Here is a 19,404-nt window from a genome sequence, read left to right as displayed (position 1 = left end):
AGCAGCATTTAGGAAAGGAGGGAGAAGGGGAAGGGGAAAAGGAAGAGGAAGGAGAAGGAGAGGGGGAAAGGACACTGTTACACTGAACCCTTAGTAAACGAAACAAAGGTGCTAATCAGAATCTTCAATATCTTCTACTAATCAGAATCTTCAGTATCTTCTATTTTCTTTCTCAGAGATATCATTTTTATGATCAACATGCACATGGTTCATTTGATAAAAGATCTGTTGAGCTGAACCTTTTCTTCAAAAGACGGTGGGAACTCTAAGTGCTGGGTAGCTCCACAAATCTGACTTGTCCTCAGCTCATGCAAAGTTTTAGTTTCACTCCAAGGGTGGATGGCAAAACACCAGCTGTCTACTGTGAACTAAAGCCACAAACCGTATCTGCAGTCACTTGTAATCAGAATGACAGGAAACCCACTTTGGGATGCACTGGATGAGTTCCCTGATCGCATTTAAATTTGTTTGGTATGGACTTGTTAGTTAAAACACAGAAACTCGAAGACATTTGCCGTTTGCCACCGCTCTCACACGTAGCACTGCAATGCTACTGAATTTCCTATCAGGTTCTCCTTTGCCTATATTTTGTGTACTATGCAAAGGCTCTGAACATTGGTCTTTTAGCAAGATTTTGAACCTTCTGTAAAGACCTTAGAAATAATTTGTGCCTGATCCAATTCATGATAAAGCCAATGGGGTCCTACTGACCTGAACTGGAATGAACTTTATCCCATAATATTGTGATTGCGTATTAATATCATCCAAGCAGACTAAAGAAGTCCTGAGGAAACAAGAAAGGAGTCAAAGGCCTCAGATTTTTCTGGCCCAGAACAGAAAATTGTTTTAAAATATTCTTTTCAAATGACTGTTTGAAGCAAACCCAATACTTACCCATACTAATGCCCAAAGCAACTCTCTTCAGCTGGATAAAGAATTCCCTGCACTCCAGGTGAGCAGGGACTCCAACAACACAAAGACTGGCTGCTCTGATGTAGAGCAGATCTGAGAATGTCTCAGGTCTGTGCATTCAGAAATTTTAATCACCAGCTTGAATTCCAGTGTTTAAAATCTGAGTATACATTTAGAGATACCCAAGTACCTTGAAGAAATATGCTTTCAAATTGTTTTAAGCAGAAAGCTAAACACCTTCTCATAAGACTTAATTTTTTTGTAACCTGAATTTTCAAATTCCTTCCAAAAAAATCAGATGGAGTGGTTTATTTCGTTTATTAATAATAATTAATTCAATTAATTAATACAAATAAAATTAAATAATAAATTCATTTCATGTGTTGAACCACACAAACTATTTCAATCTAACTCTGATAAAACTGCTGCTATTTGTTGGTGCTATAACGAAACACTTTGTTTCAGATTGAAGCAACTGCTTTTATATTTTTTTTTTTACATTTTAAAATAATTGTTATGCATGAGTACATTTTTTTACCTTATTTTTTTTTAATCAACCAAGTAAACAAAGAATGTAGTACTCGACCTCTTCCATGAGTAACTACAAAATGATTTTAAGGCATCAGCAATCTGCCTGTGAATGTACTGATTATGAGCAGAGGAGGGAAGATGTTGAAGGCAAGGCAGCAGGTTAAACAGTGGAGTAAGCAGCATGTCAGGAAATGCAAGGAGCAGCGTCATTTATTTTGTCCAGAAGGCTTCTCACTTGGCAGAACTGAAGAATCCCATTTCATAGGAGGTACCCACAGGCCTTTCAGATTTTGTCACATCTACATTTTCAGCCTGAAAAATCAGTATTTCCATTTAAGTGTGTGTGTGTTTGGTGAGGGGATGGCAATGACAACTACACTGTAGGATTTGGATCACAGCAGGAATTTATCGCCAGAAAATCCCTCAAGTGTAAGAAGTCCCCGGGGAACACATGACGCTGTAATTGTTATTTGATAGCTTTGTTATTGATTTTCCCCGTATCCCTCTCTTCATGAATCACATTTTAAAATTCTGAAGTTAATAAAATTTTATTTAAAGTTATCTTTGAAATAATTACCTTTTTTTTTCCTCACAAAACCAAGTTTTATACCTACATCTCATCTTCTGTAGTTTTGGCTTTTACAGCCTAAAATATTTGTGCATTTCCATAAAGTTAAGGATAGAGATCACTTATCTGTTAATTTCTAATATTGCTGTAAGGTAGCAAATTTGTAATGTATTATTTTGTGGTACCAACCAGGCAGGCTGACTGATCTGGCAGTCTCTGCGCAAACAGTCTACAATCCAGACAGATAGAGAGGGTGTTTTATGGGAAAATGAGATGTGTATCGATCACACATATTGTATGATACACACCTGAATGTTAGACACATCAGCCTGTATCTGACTTGTCTATCAGCACACAACGTCTGTGGCAGAACAGGGAACTGATCTCATTTTCTTGCATATGTGATCATATAAAAAAAAGACACACCACTACTGGGTTCCTACAGCTATTTTAAAATAACCTTCCAAGTTCAAAAATATAATAGAGCGTTGAAAAAACACAGATTTGTTTAATACAATTTTTAAACAAAATATGACTTCCCTGAAACCTGCAGCTATCCTTTTAGCCTCTGAATTGAAGACCTCCGAGTCTTAGAAATGTCTGTTTTTCACGGAGATTTGACAACTCACAACTTTTATTTGTACCCTTTGATATCTTACACAGGAACCATGCCAGACAAATGAAAGTAATTAGCCTCCTTTCTAGTTATGCTTACTTGGAGGCTGAGCTCAACCATCCACCTACTCACAGGTCCTTGTCAGCATGTGAGTTTTTCACCTCTTTTCTCATCATCCTTGCATCCTGCCATTTTCAACATTTCATTAAACTCTGTCTATATGTCTGCTGCCTCTCCTTTGCCCAAGAAAGCTCAGCACTGCAAGCTTTGATAAGTGAATTTAACCTTCAGCACAAAGATCAAGTCTTACATAATTCAGGCACACAGCTAAGCTTTGCAAGTTAAGGGGCTAATTAACTTAATTGTCAAACAAAAAGAGTGAACTCCTACTCAAGCTTGCCTGAAATCATCTGATTATTTATTTATTTATTTACCATTTTGGTTTGAAACCAGAAGGTAATGGAAATGTCAACAACAGTTCCCCTTCCTCCCTTTACATTTTTGTCAGGCCAAGTTTTAATCCTCTCCTTTACTGCATATGGAAAAACCACCTGCTTTCCTATGCTTCAGGTAGAATTTCAAAGACTCTACTTATACTTTAATCAAAAGGTAATGGGATAGAACAATTAATACATGTGATCCTCTAGCATGAAACTTTTGCATTGAACACAGTAGCATTAACAAATTGTTCTGTTAAAAACTGTTATGAAATTGGATGGATTTAGCTAATTAGAGTGCAGACATGTTTAATAGTAACTGGCTCAGGATTCTGATAACCAAGATGCTTTAGAACATACCTGTTTTTAAGTAGTGGAGCAGTTCGATTGCTTTGTGTAGTAGCTGCTCAAATGCATAATAAGCATTTGACTGAATCAGGGTCTCAGATCTAAATCTGGTTCTCAGAAGAAAAGTTTCTAAACTTTTTTTACCTTTTTTATTTTTTCCCCTCAGGGAACTCCAGGCTTTTTCCAAAATTTGCGTGTTGGAATAAATTTTGCTAATACTTTTCAACCTCTAAAATCCTCTCAGTCAGCCAACAGTTATCCAAAAGTAAGTATAAGCAAAAATTTTGTTCTTTCTTAAGAATACATCTTTCCCAGCTTTACTTTATGTCCATCCTAATGACACTGAAGATCATCTTTAATGTACAAATATCCTGTTATCATGAAATTCAGTGTGGAAATGGTCCAGCACTCATTCACTACTTCTGTCCTGGAGCAGTGAAGAACCATACTTAATAACATATTTGCTAATAGTTTTGACCAGTCTGGCAGCTAATAAGAGAGCTTCTGCAGCATCTTCTGGGAGAATAAAAAGCATAGCAGAACGAAAAATTTAACTAAGTCAATCATTCCAACTCTGCATTAATTTGTAGATTCATTGCACGCTCACCATCAGCTTTCTTATCCAACATTAAACACACCAGCAATTGTGCCCAGCCTCAGGACTTGTTTGAAGAATTTAAAAGCATTCAAGCAATAGTCACAGTGTAGAGAATGGTAGAGAAAAGCAAGCCAGCAGGCAACGTTCCTTGTGAGCTGGTTTTCCCCAGCAGGGAAAATCTGTGGTCTCCCCCTTTCTGAGAAATGTCCGAACGTTGTCCCAGGATGGGGAAGGAGAGATCTAACACAATCATGGGTGCCCTGTATCTCTGGGAGTTTGAGGAGCAATTAAGGTTCTAAGTGTCAATTTGGAACATGGCTGTGCAGCGGGATATGGGACAGAGATAAGTTAGTCATGAGCACAGATCAAGAGTAATCCTGCATTAGTCACACCACAGATAATAAGAGCTGGAAAATGATGACATGTGAGCCTCATGTTAAACCCACTTATGCTTAATTCTCTGCACTGAATATAAATTGTTCTAAAGAACAACTCATTCCTACAGAACAGTTCTTCACATAATGCCACTAACATCTCTGTCACCTCGATTTAGGCCATTTAAATGTCAGTAAGACAAGTTAACACTGCCTAAGGGCAGCTTTGTCCTATGCACGAAAAATCTTATTCTATCTTATTCTATTTTTCTGTAGCGCCTCATGAAAAGATCTAACTTTCTCATGCAGGGATAGATTTACTAGGATGGGGTAACAGGGTCTAGGAATGGTGATTCCCCTTTCTCCCACCAGTATTCCCACCAATGCAGTATGTACTGCAATGTAAACAATTGAGATGGGACATGACCAGGTGCATCTCTGGCTCTGTCCCTGCTGTATCCAGCCTGCCATGTGAAAATGCTTCCCTTTATTACTTCCACTTGTGAATCCCTTGATTCTCCAGAGGTGTGTTTTAACATCCCAAAATGACAGCTGATCAGCCATGGATGATGAGGAAGCACAAGTCAAGGCTTCCATGAGAATACAAGGTGCCCATCTGCCCTGCAACAGTTAGAAATGCCAGAAGATCCACAATTTATACCATCAGACAGGATTATTAGGAGTTATTCTAAATTCACACTGGTCTGGCAAGCTTTGTCACAGAGAAACTGGGTTTTGAAGGGCAGGAAATTCCCGGGGGAAGGGGGAGTTGGTGTGTGTTTATTTCTAAGAATACAAGTTCGACAAAAAAAGCTGTAATGAATTTTTCTTTTGGCAAAAGTGCGTGTAGATCCTGGCAGTACTAAAACCTCAAAGGTAAAGGGTTAAAATGCTACCAGATTATTAGCAACATGAAAAATGTGCAGAAAGTTTCACTGCTGAATTAACTAAGTGCTGCTCTCTCAGCCACTTGCAGCCCATTTGAAAAGAGGCTCTGAACCACCTGCCACATGGTCTTCTGACCTGCAGCCACAGGGCTGCATGGCCCAGACACCACTCAAGCAGGTGCCTTCTACCTGCTGAGGTTATGAGTTTGTCCCACCTGCAGAAGAACTTCAGAGCAGGTGCTCAAAGGCATCTTTGAAGTTCAAAGCTCCAAGGAGAGTTAAAACATCCTATAAACCAACTGCCGATGGGTCCTGGGAGAGCTGTTCCCACTTCTGTAGCTTTCTCTAAAGGTGATGTGTAGCCTGAGACTCAGAGGAAATATACTTTACTCACTCGCCTGGAGAGTGAACTTTTGAAGTACTCTTACAGCATTTTTTCCAAATAACTTTGTGTATTTGTCCTTGAAAAACAACAGCTTTGTGGCTGAGAGGAAGAGAAAAATATTCTCTGAAGATGCTGTTTCTGTAGATTACTTTTAGAAAGCCTGGAGTTTGCTCCCACTAAAGTCAGCAAGAAAGTTATCACTGGCATCAGTGGTAACAAGACTACGTGCGGCAGTTTTACATTTAGACTGGATTGGGAAGCCTTTTGTTCTGGCCTCTGGTTTGCATGTCTTGTTTACGCAAGGCAGATGATGCCAGTAAAAGGACTAATCACTATTAACAAACAGCTGTAATAGATAACCCAGTAAGCATGGGACATACTGTGTTACAACAGAGAAGGGGATATCTGTAGATTAGGGTTATATTAGGATGCTGTTTTCCCATAAGAGAAGCAAAATCTCCAGCAGCTGATCAAAGCAGGGGTCTAATTTATTTGCACTGAATCACTCCCATCCTTCTGCCCCCACCCTGGAGGACCCTCTCTCTGGGAACAGAGAAGCCTGAAGATACTAGTCTCCTAGCACAGGTGCCTGGATGGTGAAGAAGCCATACACGTTATTAGTAGGTTTCAAAGGCATTTCCCAACAGCAGAGGACTCAAACTTATGTCTCTTGGCTTTTGCTCAGTCTCACAGAGGTACAAGTACTGTGACTGACAGAGCAGCACCCATCCATTCCCTGCAAGAGCTGACCCGTCTTGCCTTACATGCTTCCAATATTGCCATCTTTCCTTTGCACACCTTGAATTTCTCTTCAAGCTCTCCTTCTCAGTCCCAGGCTCTTCGTTTAGCCACACAAAGGTTCAGTTCTGCACAGTCCACCTTGCCCTTGCACACTGTCTGCACCCTTCCCTCCCAATCAGTTCTCAGCCTCAGCCTTCCCCTTCCATTTCCCTGGGTCTTTATTTACCCAAATTCACCTTCCTTCCCACTCCACCCTACTGCAGACCCTCTTGCACTGTCTCCTGGATTCCCACTTACATTTTCATCAGATTGGCTTGCAGCATCAGTCTCCCTTCCTTACTCTTTCACAGGGTTAAACACAGTATACCCTGTCCCCCCTTTTGCCATGACCTTTCTGCTTACCCACACCAACATCTTGATCTGGTATCAAACAGGTCCCCATCAGACTTCCATCCCTGGGCATGTCAAACATCAGGTTGTGCAAAGTGTTCCCATAAAGGCTTTCAGTCTCTAAGCAGGAAACCCAAGGCAACGATGTGTGAACTGACACCGTTCTTTCCAACAGCATGTCTAGTACCTCTGGGGCTGGGCTCACTACCCAGTTAAAATTTGCCACCAGCATGGTCAGGTTGATCTGTTTTGCTCCAATGGTCTTTTCAAGGATTATGACCCAAAACTGGAGTACAGAGCACCCCTGCCTGTCCCAGCACTCTCCAAACTATCAAGCTGCAATAAGGTCTTTTACCATCTCATACCAGCATACTCTTCATGCCAGGCCCTCTGCTGCCTTCTCCTCATCCAGGACATGTGTTCTCTCTCCACTTCTTCCTCCTCTCTCTTCCCCAGCTGCTCTCTCTTCATTGACTCTCAACCACTTCACAGAACCAGCCACAGCTGCACCTTATCTACATGGGCCAACCCGCCACCCCTGAAGCCAGCCCACAGCTGTATGTTATCAATGTTAATTAACCCAGCTTCATTCCTGTACACCTGCCTTCAGAGAAGCACTTTCTAGCTTTACAATCAACCCATGACAAGGGTAGATCTACATTTTTTGGCAAGTGTGCAGCTGTATGCTTAGTGCCAAAAGGGTCACCTCCATTGTGGTGTTTTTTGGGATCAATGAAGTTTTAACACTGGGCCAGTTATTTCACTTCTGAGCCTCCTAAGAGCAAGCTGGTAATACTGTACTTCCATGGCACTCTCTTCCTTCCTCCCTGTGCCACCCTCTAACTCCTACCCTAGCTGTCACCACCTCCTAATTCATGCTCAAGCCCTGACAGTTGTCACTCCCTCCTCCCCTGGCCCCACACACCAGGACATCTGCTGCTGCCATCCTCCTCCTCATGCACTCCTAGCCCAGTTCTGCTGTACCCTTCAGCAGTGCCAGTGCTGAGGCTGAGCAAACTCATCGAGAGCCACACTGCTCTTTGGGGCCTCTTGGATTTGGGAGTCTGGTAGTGTGCTCCTGCCTCACCCCTAGGCTTCAGGTGCACAGGAGAGAGGCGACCCCCAGGCGCACCAGCACCCAGATGCACGGGGAGCAGGGGAGCTCAAACACAGCTGCCCATGCTGTGGGGATCTCTGGGCACCATGCTGAAGGAGGATGGGTGCTAGGGAGTCTAGATGTAGCTCCTTCTGAGGCATGGCCAAAAGGTGGATAGGGTTGTGCACTATGCTGCGCAACATGTGGGTTTCGTCTCCAGTGCCTGTCCTAGGAAAAAGTTGCAAATGAGCTTAGCTCCATTTGCTAAAAGGTTTCTTTTATTTCTGTCATCCTGCATGAAATTTCTTTCATTCTACGTGTCCTCTGCATTACTATTGTATTTTTCACTTATAGCTCCTCTTGCTAATATCTCCTTTTCCTTTCCTCACTTTCCTTTCTTCCTTCTAGCCAATTTGCAAACCTGGTGGCCTGCAGAACCCATGAGTCTCTGAGCTTAGGCATGACAGCCACACAGCTGCAGTCAGACAGAAGCCATAAATGAAACATTGGTTGTCGTTAAACAGAGGCGAACGACTTTGTATCCTCTTCCATCTCTTCTTCTAAGTAGCTTTAGTCCCCTGCTGCAATTCACCACCTTTATTACAGCTCAAAACCTCTACCCTCACTTGAAGGGGTCAGGGAGGCAGCATCCTGCTTTGCAAATGAGGTCATTACAGGCAAAGCTGGAAATTTAACCCAGTCACTGATATGAGTGAGCTGATGACTCTCATCTGTTTTGCTTCTCAGGATATGCCAAGTCTGGGTTTAGACGTTCTGTCTACAATCACAGACCCTTAAGCCATGCTCTCCTTCCAGACACAGATATGAAATCCAGGAGATAAAAACTGGGATCCCCTCCCTGTGCCTTCCCCAGTAAAGGATGACATTTCTGTTCCCTGCAGAAGGCTTAAGCGGAGGATGGTCAGGTCATGTGTTGCTGGTTGTTCATTTAGCTGGAGTGCTGGGCTGCAGCAAGCCCTAGTTTGTACTGCTTGTTAAGGAGTTTTCAGCAAAGGGCTTGGTGGTAGAAAATGTGGCTATGACAGGAAGAAACCTTTAATGGGATTTTTTTTTTTATTCAATGAAAGCTCTGGGGGGATGGAGCTCTTGGGTCCAGGAGGAAAATCCTAGTAAAAAGGGGTGTGAAAGAACCGACTTCCCTTAACTAACCACATACATAATAAGTGGATTTATTTCTCAGCACCTATATTAGGCAGAGAACTTCAGCCTGCGTCTCCTGTGTCTTCTGTGTGTGCGCAAAGCTCCTCTCCCCATCCAAAGGGTGCTTTCTACCCCAGGGCAGGTCTTTCACAGTTTTCCCTGCTAGAGCGTATCTAACCTGCATAAATACTTAAACACTTGCTGAGAGAGGAGAGTGTTCTGCAAGAGACTGATTTGACAGTGCTGTTGATCAGGCGTTCACACAGGATGTGGGAAACTGAGGTTCAGGTCCCTGCCTCAATGAATATTTAATTATTAATGGAAAGTAGAGCAATTGCAGTAGGAAGGGGTGAGAGACAGTAATGGCTCTGGGGTTGGGACACTTACAAAGGATGTTGAAGAAGGCAGAGGAAGACCTCGTCCCCAGGTGTCCCACATCCCTGGTGACTATCCCAGCCACCTCTGGCTTACTTGCCCTGGTACTTCAGGGGAAATCTTCAAAGCTGTCCCACTGCAAAGGTTTTGAAACCTCTGTGTAGCACAAATTATTCCAGTTCTGGCATTTCTCAACTCAAAAACCTCTGGTTTTCAGTGTTAATATTCTTTGAAGTCTTACAATGTAAAAATACTTTAAACACAAAATAAGCTATCTCTGTATTCCCTGTGACCTGTCAAGGAAGCAGTTTGAATAGTTTGCTGTATTTTCAGCCTGAATTCCAGGGCTTGCTTATCTGGGCTCCTGAGCACTTTTGTGGCTGAGAAAAAATAATAAAAAGAATTAATGACTTTTATATATGACTTGGACAGTCATAAGGCTTGAGGTCAGGCTTGCAGAAGCAATTTCCGTAGACTAATACTCCCAAGCTGTGTCTTATAATGCCTTTAAGGATCACGAAAGGAGGTTGTAAAAATAAAACACCCACTGTGAAAAAACATGAATGTATGTTCTCAGACCTCACCACAGAGATGAGCTTACCATCTATAGGAATTATTCACAGTCCAGGAGCCCAGGCTCAGTATTCAACAAGGAGACCACATACAGGAGGAGCGGACCATTGTGTGGCAAGTGGGATGAACTTTTACATTTCACAGCATTTCTGAACATCCATCCTAATCCTTTCACTCTTCTTCAGTTTTAGTCCCATCCCATCCTGCCCTCCCCCCGCCCCCCGCCTCCCCTCCACTTGCTTTTTACGTCATATCAGAGAATTCCCTCCACTTATAGTGTCTCATTATGTGAAATACAAAAGCTTCATCCTTACTTACCTTTACCAGATCCTTTTTGCCTGATCACTATAGTCTTCAGTGTGGAATTTAAGCCTGTTAGATCTACCTTTGCCATTTACATACCAAATCCCCTCAAATACAGGTGTCTCTGTCTGCCTGACTTCAGTAAACATTATTTTTCTTCAAAGCTTCCACTAGCTAAATAACTTTAGAGCACAAAATTCTCCTTAGAGCATAGATTGTACAAGCTCCCCCAGCTTCCCTCACTAACTTGAAGCTCACGTTCACCTCTGTGATCCATCACCTTGCCATCATCTTCCTCCCTGAACTGTCTTTTTACTCCCATTTATTTTGTTGTAGATCTCCCTGTCACCATCACCACGTCAATATATCCAGGTGTATTGCTGTCTCATCTTTCTAGTTCCTGAAATCCTCTTTAGTTACCTGGTAAGGAGTGCAAAACTGAATTTGTTGCATATCCATCAGGGGGCACTTAGGAGACAGGGCTAATTGTACTCTGAGGTAGGGAAATTATATGAGTCAGTTATGGAGCCCCATTACCCACGCACTTCCCATCTGAGCAGTGACTGTAGCAGACGGGCAGCTCTGGCTCAAACTGTCTTCCCAGTGCTAAAGAAGGGTCAGGATCAGGTAGGCTACTTGCTGGCATAGTAGTGAGCAATGGCTCAGCCTTTACTCATGCCCAGTCCACCCAGACAGCATGAAAGAGTGAGTGCAGACCTGCATGTGGACATTATGCTTGTTCTGGTTCTCCTCCTCCAGCAAGCGAGGGCAACCACATCATAAAACATGCTTTTAAAATGTCAGAGGGTGAACAGGAGGTACTGAACAACCCCCTTCCCCAGTTTCAGAGCTGATCCTTGTGGGTGGGTGAGGTACAGGAGATGCTGACTGGTTCACTACGGTGTCATCCTCAGATAATTTGGTTACATCTGCACTGTACTAGATGGACCAGCAGGATTCTTAGGCACAGATACCAACTGTCATGGAAGGACCTACATCTTCACTTGTAAATGGCCATGTCCCTTCACACTAGATGGCTGCATGCAAACCAGAGTGCTGGTTAGGACAGGTCAAATTCCTGCCTGGGTGCCTGCAGGGCTTTGCTTGCCCTGGCGGTTGCATTCCAGTGCCCAGGAATGCTGGCAGACAAACGTGGGTTTACCACAACAAACACAGCCTTTTTCTCAAATCCAGGAGCATCAAGGACCTCATTTGTCATCTTGACTCAATTCAGAAAAGCTCTAGCTTGTGTGGAAGGGTAGGATATGCCCTATTTTGCTGTTTTGTGAAAGGCCATTTAGAAATAAACACATAGCAGAGGAGGTAAAATGATGCACAATCCATCACCCTGACCTTTGCAGGAAATTAAGCTCTGCTTCAGAGCTCATCAGCCACAGCAGCTCATGGCTTGATTTACTGCTGGGGTACCCTAATATTATGCTAATGTAACTCCATTGATTTCTGTAGATTTACAGTCATATTACGTTGGAGTAACACAATAAACATAGCACTCAGCTTGAGGAAGGGACTGTGTGACAGAAAACTTGCCTGCGTTTTCCAGTGTTATCAGCTGGCCTAATAAAAGCTAATGCTCCATGTAGTCCTTGACACCATCAGTCCAAGCATGGTGTTGGATAAAAAAATGGTAAATGACCTTCTCTTACTGCCTCTGAATTGAAAAGTATTTGTGAATATACTGCTGGTATGTGTTTCAAGAGAAAAAATAACAAGAAATCAAAACCAATTCAGCAAATCCCCCTAAGCAGCATAAATGATGGAAGATTCACAGATTTTTAAGTTTTGACCGGTTCAATGCTCAGCATATCTGTCATCAATAGGGATACTCTGCATGACAATGTTTGCCTGTATTTTTCCAGTTGATTTGTAACTGCCCTGGAGAGAAGTGAAAGTCGGCTGAAATTCTTGCACTGCCACTTATTTCTCTCTGGGTTGTTGGGGTTTTTTTATGTACTGAATGCAAAGGTTCTCCTTTGGGCATCTTGTTCTCTGACTTCTGTTACATGCTGCAGAAGGGAAAACATTAACTTCTCATCAGCTACTATACTGGCTTATCATGAAGCTGTTTAAAACATATTAGAGTGAAAGAAAGGCTATCATGAGATAACAGACAGGACACCTTAGAGTGAAAAGATGTAATAACAATCCCTTTGCAAAGCGAAGTTTAGACAGCAGAGTTTAGTGTGAAGAAGAAAAACACATACACATGAATTTGACTGAGAAAAGGAAGAACAAAGATTTTTCTTGCTGGGAAAAAATATAAATCCCGGGACATCCTCAGCTGGAATAGCATATTCATTAGATTCTGGCAGTGGACTTTCAGTGAGATAAAGAAATTTCTGACAGAACAAGCCACAGTGATGGGTGGCATAAATGCGTAATTTCAAAGGGAAGAGGACAACAACTCTTTAATTGCTGGCAGCAGAAGCAGAAAAAATTCCAGTGGGGAAGCCTCTAGCATCATTGGCACAGGGGTAGCTAACAGTCTGGAGTTGTGCTACTTGCTCAATATACTCTCAGATTCTGACAAAATACATAAATAAGTGATTACCAAAGAAATGTGAATTGTCCTGGTTCCTGCAGCTTTCGCTGCTGTCGGATTCTCAAATGGAATGAAAGCACACCTAACTGGTTCTTCGTACCTTACCCTTTTTCCAGAAGCCTACTTGGGCTTCTAGTGTAGTACCTGAGACCTGCACTGATGAATTTCCACCATAAGGTCCTGCGTAGACCTTTTTTCAGGATGACCCCTATCAAAACAAAACCATGAATTCAACCACTAGCAAAAGCTCATAACAGCCAGTAGTGCTGCAGTGGCAGTCCCATTAGCTGCTTGCAGATGAAAAAGAGGGTGTGTGGGGGTGTGTGTGTGTGTATGTATATGTGTATACGCACACACACACACACACACGCACAGGCACACACACGTAATGCCTCCAGTTCAGACTGAGCTGCTGTATGCAAAGACCACTGTAATCACAATATGCTGTATTTTTCCTGGGAGCATGTCCCAGCATTTAACCTGGTCATGTATCTTTGCACCAAATCTAGCTGTGCTACCCCCCGCAGGAGTGGAGGGGCGAAAAGGAAGACTGGCAGCTGCCAACATCAAACAACACCCTTCCCCACCTCCCTCACTCCGTGGTATTATCCCTAATGCAAACTAGAAATGAAAGCTGTGTGTCTTCTCAAAGAGACTTTCAGGATTTCAGCAGAACTGGATGGAATAGGGCTGGGGCAAAATGCTTCCCTGCAGAGCTGAAAAGGAGCTAATTTAATATTATGGGATTAGAATAACAGTACCACCAATTTTCTAGGGAGTGTTGGATAATCAGCAACACCATTCCCATGCAAGCTCAGGAGACCAAATATCTTCTAGAGTTACTGAATTTGACCGACAAAGGCCAAAATTTGGGACTCCAGCAAGAGGACAGCTGTGGTTAGTGCCAGGTAGTGAGGGCTGGAACCGCAGTACCAGGAGCTGTTTGAATTCAGTTAATATGCTCACAGCAGCTCTGAATTACAGGTTACTTGGTGGTCATAAAATGAATCTAGAACTGACATTAATTCATTAGTGAGGAAACAAAGCAACATTTTCCTTATACTGCCTCCATCAGCTCAGGCTGTAACGGCTGGCAAGACTAGCGAGGTACAGGCAAGGCTCCCCAGCTCCCAGAAGCAGGGTAAAACGCAGGGAGCAGCGCAGGAGGTAGAGGTTCTTTGAGGGACTGTGGGGGTCAAGACAATATAACTACTAGAGAGGAGTGTTACTTAGGTTCCCATCCTAGTTCCCAGTTAGACTTAGGACCTGTTGCAAAGGACATTGTCTCTTGCCTTTCACCCAAGGAGTTCAGATGCTGCCTGCGGAATGTTCAGTTCCAGCTGAAGATGTCCTCTAACACGTATACCTGCTCTTGGTGCACTTCCAAAAGTTTTTTGGTTTGCCAAACCATGAAAAGGAAGTAATTAACACGCAGGCTGGCTCCCCATTGCAAGCACCCTCTGCAGAGAGTATCAGACTCTCAGACCACAAAGGTTGTTGCCAGTCCCCAGCAGGCAAACATGATCCCCTCAGCCAAGCTGGGTCCATCGCTTGCTGCTCTCCTGGGGGTAGCTTCAGCATTACCAGCTGCTTACATCACCACCCAAATCCAGTCCTTCCAATTCCATTGCAAGATTTGGCAGACAGTAAGATGGGGAGTTGCCACCCCTCAAAGTAAAATGAACCCCATATCTCTGCCTTTGGGGGCTACGAGAGGAGTAGGAGAACGGGAAACTGCCAGCAGAGCTACCTTCTCCCCTTTTGCTCAGGCTGAAAGGAAGGGGCTGGCTATTGATTAGCACAGCAGAAGGGCTGCGGGAATCTCAGCCTGTGCTTCCCATTTCTTATCCCGCCTGGGGAGCTGGGAGACGGGCAGCAGTGAATCTCAGGTGTGGGGGAGCAGAAGGATTAGGAACAGGAGGCCTTCGGTGTAGGTGTAGGAAGCACAGGCTTGAATCCAGTACAGCCATGAATCCAGCGCTGACAGCTAGCGCAGCAGGCCTGCCACGCTCATCACCCTGCCTTTAATTACCGCACTACCAGCATCTTTTCTACAAAAGCTCTTTCACACTTTCTACAAATGTGTAACAGTAAACAAACTCCTACTATGGATAAGAAAACACCACCAGTGTAAGAAACCTTAAGCACGTTTTTGTAAACTGAGGAAAAGTGCAAAAGGGTTGTGCTGGCTTGTTAAACTGTGTGTGCACAAGGACTCTGTGACCTGCTCCCACCTTTACTAGACATAGCCTGTCTTCACATAAGTTTTTCACAAATATGTTGTCAAGTATCAGTTTTACTCCCTTCAAAGCAAAGCATATTTTCTTCACCAGGATTTGCTCTACAATGGGTCAAAGCTATCCTTCATGTTCTACTTACAGTCTCTGCAAAACTGAATGGAGAATCATGTTTGGGCATATGCTGAGATTTGCTGGATACAATGGCATATCTGTAAGATGACCCAAATTCCATTGTCCCTTCGATTCATTTCCAAGCAGCTAGAGTAAGGCAATTAATCATAGGAAAACAATTGGGATTTTAATCAAAGTTTTACATTGAAAATTTTCATCATTTAAAATTGTATCTTTCTTAAAACAGTAACATGCAATAAAGTACAATATATACCCCCTGCCACTAAGCAAAAAACAGAGTCTACAAAAACTTGTCTGTTTCCAGCAACTCAAATGCTGGGAGCCCTTGGGCCCAGTGCAAGCAGCATGCACTTCAGTTTGCCTCCTGTTCTTCAGGGTATTTCTGTCTGAGTGTTAATGCTCAGTGCAAATTAGATTATGAAATGAGCTGAAAGAAGGGTCAGAGCACCAAGGTCTACATATTTGCCAAAAAGGGGTAGAGAAACTGTTGCCATAAAAAAGCACCTCAGAGTTCAGTCTTGCAGCTGGAGCAGAAAACAAGGAAAAAAAAATCTCAAAACTCCAAGAAAGTCCTTTAGTACACAGACAGCTCAGGCTGATGCCGAGTTGAGCAGGGATAAAGGGCTAGGTGAAGACATGCACACAGGAGCACCAATTGCACCACATGGTGGTTTTATCACCTCTGCTCTGCCCTGCAGAGAATATCTACACTAGAGACAGGACAACCATGGCAGGTCCACATGCATTACTCTTACCAATGGTCTTTGAAATGAAGGGCCTGGGGGCTGTCTACATGAGCTTCTCAGATCTATGTAGCAGCAGAAGTCTCATGAGGAAGAAACAGTCATTGCTTTGTGAAAGCTGGTTGCAAATACAGATTGCTAGGATCTAGCAAGCCCCATCTGGCCAGAGGCTAAGCCTGGGATGCTTCTGACAGCAACAACTTGATGACCTAACACTCACCACCATGTCAGGGAAGAGCTGGCGACTTCACTGTCCTCCTGCCTTCCTGTGTCACACACATGCAGGATGGGTGCAAGAAGGTGGAAGAGTTTTGCTAAGGGAACTATCAGATGCCACCAGGCTTGCCTCAGAGTAAATGTCTGCAGGTGTTTTAGATCTGTCCCTGTCTAAGAGGGATAAATAATGCTGTGTTTCAACTGGTTGAAGAGCAGGCAAGTTTCAGAACTTCCACCTAGCACACAAGGATATAAGCCCAAACCGTAGAGGTTCCTGTACAGCTACATTATTAGGCATCACACATGCACTTCTTTACAGTCCTCTCTCTCACTGCAGACTTGAAACAAACCACAGCAGCTAAACAAAGTGCAGCTTCATCTGGAGATACTGCTTCATGGTCTTTGCCATCCTCTAGCCTGAGTTTCTTCGTGAAACCATTAGAAGATCAAGTTAGCCTTTGCTAGGAAAAATGGAGGAGTGACATACTACCTGATGAAGATATCTTCACTGAAACGATTATAATCATCACTTCTGTAACTGCAGAGAGGGACAAGCCATGTTTAATATGGCACCTGGCTGTAATTAAATTCATGGATGCTGTAGTATCTAACCGAGCCCTGTAACTGATGGCCTTGTCATCATCTGTGGCATGGTTTAATCCTCTGGTGATTGCATACTTGACTACAGCAACTGACCATGACTCCTCACTATTGCCTTGACTACCTAAGAAAAAAAATAATCTTATTTTTGCTTTAACTGATGGCTTTTCCTTAGGTAGAATCTAGCAGAGATCAACAGGACACATAAGCTATTCACAGTGGAAACTTAAGCAGGTTACCAAATAGAATGAGTCCTCCATTTCCACCTATTGCATGATTTCCTTGATCTTTCTAATGCTAAATGACTACAAGTGTGTCATGCAGGTCTAGATTCCAGCAGCTGTCCTGGGGAAGAAAAAAATAATGTCAGAATAATGAGAAGATTTCGTTTCTCAGAAGGCTACAATGAGTTAAAATGGCACGCTGCCCATGGGGGCAGCATTCCAGTTTGTACAGACAGATGGGAGGATGGTGCCACTTTGATGCAGATGGCGACTTATGTAAACAAGAAGTTCCTGTTCTGCATCAGCCTGCTGATGTGCTGCTTGCAAAAGGGCATCTGCAGGCTGATCATTACCAGTTTGCAGCCTGGCTGTTTCCACCCTTCCATCAGCGCTGCTTGTATAAACAGGGCAAAGGCACTGCCCCCGGCCAGCCTCCTCTGCTCCTTCAGACCTGGGGAAGCAGGAAACCTACACATCTATCACACAGAAAGGCACTTTAATGTGAGGGGGAAATATTACACATAGCCATAAAAATAGTCATAGCTCCTACCCAACAACAGCATTATTTCAATGCGATGGATGGCTTAAACCAAATAAAGTTATGTTCAGGGATGAAGCTCAACCTTCAGGGCTCTTTGTTAGATACATAAAGCTTGATCCAACAGGGCTCTCAAGCAGCTGTTTAAACATGCACACAATCTTAACGAAGTCAGCGATGCTCCTGATGTGCTTCAAGTGCTCTTTGCTGGATCTATGTCTATACAACAACTGGCTCTATTGCCCTTCACCACAGAGGTATGTAATGAGCCACCTGCAGACACAGGTGCCACACAGTGGAAGTTGTCACCAGTTCTGTCACCCAAAGAGAGGTGGGTGCGTGCTGTGAACCAGGTTCAAATAGCACTGGATTTTCACCAGCTTCAGTAGAGATACTTCTACTCCAAATATTACGACCAGCGTCACAGTGTTTTGTGCCTCTTCCCAAAAGTTGAGGTGAGCTTAGTTATTGATTGCATATTATTCACATATTCAGCTGACAAAATCACCCAGCAGGAAAAGCCAGTGCAGTGCTCAAAATGGTCTGCTTTGCTACCATCATTAGTAGTAGACTGTGACTTACACTGTCCATGCCGTAATAATATACTTTCTGCTAGGTTATAATTGTCAGTGTAAAACCACACACAGCAAACAGACATTCACAACGTGGACTATATTTTAGCCTAGTCTTGAAAGAGGGCTGTTATAGCTGAATTTATTATATGTATGAAATTCCAGGTGCACATCTGAACAAAGTACCAACTTGTATTTTCAACCTGCTTGGGATGTTCAGCGGTGATGTTCCAAAACATCTTTCCCAGACTGCTACCGGTCTATGCAGCTCATTCTTCCTTCTTTTTGTTCCTCATTCTTTTAACAATAAGAACAGGGGCACGCTTATATTTGCACAACCCCATTTGCCATCTCAGCTGGGGAGAGACTGCACTCGAGATGAAGACCCTGCCTGTGACAGCATCTGTAATGCAGGCTGGTTGTTAAAGCTTGGTCTGCAATCGGAGGAAACCCAGCCAGTGCATGCTGCTGGATCCCACCAACCAAAGCCTGCTTCAGACAAGCAGAAGCTCTCTCTTGGATCCATTGGCTGTCAGTGGGCTCTCCATGGCTCAGTTCGGTTGCTATCTGAGATTTTCTGAGGATGTCTCTGCTGTAGCTCTCAGCTACTGCTGCAGGGAACTGCCACATGCCATGCCTGTAAGTCCCCAGCCATGTCTGGGTTACCCTAGGAAACCTACTGCTTTTTTATTTCAGACCTTCTTGCTCTAGAAGAGATTCTGTGCGTCCAGGACCAGAGGATTTTACTATGTCCTCACAAGAGATGTGCCCAGTGTGACACATTTACCATTGATACTAACACAAGAGTGTTATTTGCTTTGAAAACAAAAATCCTATTCCAAAGAGACCTACTGCATCTGAGAGCTATTAGTCAAGCTCTGGTTTTAAACCTTGTGAACTTACTAATTTCTTAAAAAACAAGTTTAGTGGTCAGACAGTTCAAAGAAGCAGTACATTCAAAGTGAGTCATTCACAGTATCCAAAGGAAGTCCATTTTAAATGTATTGATGAGACTATTTCTTCCAGACCAGCAAAAGTCTGAGACATTTGACAACCCAGAAACAGAACAGACTATACAATTTACTTATCTGATCTATTCAAACTAATATAACTAAGATTTTAAAAAGCAATTTATTGATAATTACCTATTTCTGAGCACCATGGCATCCCCTGAGACTGCGGCATACTTCTTCAGACACAAGAGGTCAGACAGTTCAGACAATCTAAGAGTAGAAAAGATGCAAACACAAGTATTCTTGCACATTATTTTTGCAAAGCAATATA

At 43.2% G+C, this 19,404-nt stretch overlaps 1 protein-coding gene across 8 annotated transcripts in view; it reads right to left on the bottom strand.

Moving 5' to 3' along the window:
* LOC308065363 (potassium voltage-gated channel subfamily A member 6-like) overlaps positions 1 to 19,404 on the bottom strand; it is a 96,323-nt gene that overhangs the window by 25,721 nt on the left and 51,198 nt on the right. For 7 of the 8 annotated variants that reach the window (XM_080391236.1, XM_080391231.1, XM_080391232.1 and 4 more), the window contains one exon: positions 19,266 to 19,343. The exons of the other annotated variant lie outside the window; for it this stretch is intronic. The gene's annotated coding sequence lies outside the window, so the exon portion shown is untranslated. The remainder of the gene's footprint in view (positions 1 to 19,265; positions 19,344 to 19,404) is intronic. 8 annotated transcript variants of the gene reach the window in all.

Source organism: Falco punctatus (genome assembly GCF_963210335.1).
Source record: "Falco punctatus genome assembly, chromosome: 6".
Lineage (NCBI taxonomy): Eukaryota > Metazoa > Chordata > Aves > Falconiformes > Falconidae > Falco > Falco punctatus.
Note: the sequence above shows the minus strand (reverse complement) of the source record. Positions and strands in the feature narration are given on the sequence as shown.